Source organism: Cetorhinus maximus, unplaced genomic scaffold (genome assembly GCF_964194155.1).
Source record: "Cetorhinus maximus unplaced genomic scaffold, sCetMax3.hap1.1 HAP1_SCAFFOLD_257, whole genome shotgun sequence".
Taxonomy (NCBI): Eukaryota; Metazoa; Chordata; class Chondrichthyes; order Lamniformes; family Cetorhinidae; genus Cetorhinus; species Cetorhinus maximus.
In genome coordinates this window covers 478,124-482,727 of record NW_027596217.1, presented here as the reverse complement: position 1 = coordinate 482,727, position 4,604 = coordinate 478,124, and positions in this window count along the sequence as shown.

Below are 4,604 nucleotides of genomic sequence, written 5' to 3'. Positions count from 1 at the left end.
TTGAAAATCACCATCAAATTCAACAACAACCTCAACAATGAAAAACACCAAAAAATTCAACAACCTCAACATTGAAAAAGAGCAGCAAATTCAACAACACCCTCAATAATGAAAAACATCAAAAAATTCAACAACAACCTCAACTTTGAAAAACACCAAAAAATTCAACTGCAACCTCAACTTTGAAAATTACAAAAAAGTTAAAAGAAACCATTGATAACACCAATGAATTCAACAACAAAATCAATATTGAAAATCACCAACAAATTGAACAACAAGCTCAACAATGAATAACATCAAAAAATTCAACAACAACAGCAACCTCAACAATGAAAAACACCAAAAAATTTGACAACAACCTCAACATTGAAAAACTCTCAAAATTTAAACAACAACCTCAACAATGAAAAACAGCAAAAAATTCAATAACATCCCGAACATTGAAAAACACCAACAAAGTCAACAACAACCTCAATATTGAAAATCACCAACAAATTCAACAGCAACCTCAACATTCAAAAATTCCAAAAAATTCAACAACAACCTCAACAATGAAAAACACCATAAAATTCAACATCCTCAACATTGAAAAAGATCAGCAAATTCAAAAAGAACCGCAAAAATAAAAAACATCAAAAAATTCAACAACAACATCAACCTTCAAAACACCAACAAATTCTGCAACAACCTCAATATTGAATATCACCAACAAATTCAACAACAAACTCAACTTTGCAAAACACCAACAAATTCAACAACCTCAACATTGAAAAACACCAACAAATTCAACTGCAACCTCAACTTTGAAAAATACAAAAAAATTCAAAAAAAACCATTGATAACACCAATAAATTCAACAACAACCTCAATATTTCAAATCACCAACAAATTCAACAATAATCTCAACATTGAAAAACAACAAAAAATTCAACAGCAAACTCAAAATTGAAAGTCACCAAAATATTCAACAACAACATCAACAGTGATATAAACCAGAAAATTCAACAACTACCTCAACTTTGAAAAACACCAACAGTTTCAACAACCTTAACATTCAAAAACATCAACAAATTCAACCAAAACCTCAACAATGAAAAATACCGAAAAATTCAACAACATCCTCAACTTTGAAAAACACCAACAAATTCAACAACCTCAACACTGAAAAACTTCAAGAAATTTAACAACCTCAACAATGAGAAACACAAAAAAATTCAACAACAACTCCAATATTGAAAAAGATCAACAAATTCAACAACAACTCCAATATTGAAAATATCCAACAAATTCAACAACAACCTCAACATTCAAAAACACCAACAAATTCAACAACAACATCAACAATGAAAAACAACAAAAAATCCAACAACAACGCAACTTTGAAAAACACCAACAAATTCAACAACCTCAACATTGAAAAACATCAACAATTCAAATGCAACCGCAACTTTGAAAAATACAAAAAGTTCAAAAAAATCATTGATCACACCAATATAATTCAACAACAACACCTGTATTGAAAATCACCAACAATTTCAACATTGAAAATCATCAACAAATTCGGCAACAGCCTCAACAATTAGAAAAATCAAATAATTCAACAACAACCTCAACAATGAAAAGCTCCAACAATTTCAAAAACAACCTCAACAATGAAAAACACCAAAAAATTCAACAACAAACTGAACAATGAAAATCACCAACAAATTCAACAACAAACTCAACAATGAAAAACATCAAAAAATTCATGAAAAATCTCAACATTCGACAACATCAACAAATTCAACAGCAACCTCAACTTTAAAAAACACCAACAAATTCAACCACCTTAACATTGAAAAATACCAACAAATTCAACAACAAACTCAACATTAAAAATACAAAAAAGTTCATCAAATTAAAAATTGATAGCACCAGGAAATCCAACAACAACCTCAATATTGAATATCACCAACAAATTCAACAACAAACTCAACTTTGATAAACACCAACAAATTCAACAACCTCAACATTGAAAAACATCAAAAAATTCAACAACAACCTCAACTTTGAAAAACACCAACAAATTTAACTGCAACCTCAACTTTGAAAAATAAAAAAACGTTCAAAAAAACCTATTGATAACACCAATAAGTTCAACAACAAAATCAATATTGAAAAACACCAAAATATTGAACAACAACCTCAACAATGAAAAACACCAAAAAATTCAACAACCTCATCAATGAAAAACATCAAAAAATTGAACAACAACCTCAACATTCAAAAACACCAACAAATTCAACAACAACCTCAACGTTCAAAAACAAGAACAAATTATACAAAAACCTCAACAATGAAAAACACCAACAAATTCAACAACAACCTCAAATTTGAAAAACACCAAAAAATTCAACAACCACAACACTGAAAAGCACCAACAAATTAAACTGCAACCACCATTTTGGAAAATACAAAAAAGTTCAAAAAAAACCATTGATAACACCAATAAATTCAACAGCAACCACAATATTGAAAATCACCAACAAATTCAACAACAACCTCAACAATGAATAACATCAAAAAATTCAACAACAACAACCTCAGCAATGAAAAACACCAAAATATTCAACAACAACCTCAACATTGCAAGACAGTAACAAAATCAACAACAATCTCAACGATGAAAAACACCAAAAATTTCAAAAACAACCTCAACATTCAAAAACAAGAACAAATTCAACAAAAACCTCAACAATGAAAAACACCACCAAATTCAATAACAACCTCAAATTTGAAAAGCACCAAAAACTTCAACAACCACAACATTGAAAAGCACCAACAAATTAAAGTGCAAACTCCACTTTGAAAAATACAAAAAGTTCAAAAAAAACCATTGATAACACCAGTAAATTCAACAGCAACCACAATATTGAAAATCACCATCAAATTCAACAACAACCTCAACAATGAAAAACACCAAAAAATTCAACAACCTCAACATTGAAAAAGAGCAGCAAATTCAACAACACCCTCAACAATGAAAAACATCAAAAAATTCAACAACAACCTCAACTTTGAAAAACACCAAAAAATTCAACTGCAACCTCAACTTTGAAAATTACAAAAAAGTTAAAAAAAACCATTGATAACACCAATGAATTCAACAACAAAATCAGTATTGAAAATCACCAACAAATTGAACAACAAGCTCAACAATGAATAACATCAAAAAATTCAACAACAACAGCAACCTCAACAATGAAAAACACCAAAAAATTTGACAACAACCTCAACATTGAAAAACTCTCAAAATTTAAACAACAACCTCAACAATGAAAAACAGCAAAAAATTCAATAACATCCCGAACATTGAAAAACACCAACAAAGTCAACAACAACCTCAATATTGAAAATCACCAACAAATTCAACAGCAACCTCAACATTCAAAAATTCCAAAAAATTCAACAACAACCTCAACAATGAAAAACACCATAAAATTCAACATCCTCAACATTGAAAAAGATCAGCAAATTCAAAAGAACCGCAAAAATAAAAAACATCAAAAAATTCAACAACAACATCAACCTTCAAAACACCAACAAATTCTGCAACAACCTCAATATTGAATATCACCAACAAATTCAACAACAAACTCAACTTTGCAAAACACCAACAAATTCAACAACCTCAACATTGAAAAACACCAACAAATTCAACTGCAACCTCAACTTTGAAAAATACAAAAAAATTCAAAAAAAACCATTGATAACACCAATAAATTCAACAACAACCTCAATATTTCAAATCACCAACAAATTCAACAATAATCTCAACATTGAAAAACAACAAAAAATTCAACAGCAAACTCAAAATTGAAAGTCACCAAAATATTCAACAACAACATCAACAGTGATATAAACCAGAAAATTCAACAACTACCTCAACTTTGAAAAACACCAACAGTTTCAACAACCTTAACATTCAAAAACATCAACAAATTCAACCAAAACCTCAACAATGAAAAATACCGAAAAATTCAACAACATCCTCAACTTTGAAAAACACCAACAAATTCAACAACCTCAACACTGAAAAACTTCAAGAAATTTAACAACCTCAACAATGAGAAACACAAAAAAATTCAACAACAACTCCAATATTGAAAAAGATCAACAAATTCAACAACAACTCCAATATTGAAAATATCCAACAAATTCAACAACAACCTCAACATTCAAAAACACCAACAAATTCAACAACAACCTCAACAATGAAAAACAACAAAAAATCCAACAACAACGCAACTTTGAAAAACACCAACAAATTCAACAACCTCAACATTGAAAAACATCAACAATTCAAATGCAACCGCAACTTTGAAAAATACAAAAAGTTCAAAAAAATCATTGATCACACCAATATAATTCAACAACAACATCTGTATTGAAAATCACCAACAATTTCAACATTGAAAATCATCAACAAATTCGGCAACAACCTCAACAATTAGAAAAATCAAATAATTCAACAACAACCTCAACAATGAAAAGCTCCAACAATTTCAAAAACAACCTCAACAATGAAAAACACCAAAAAATTCAACAACAAACTGAACAATGAA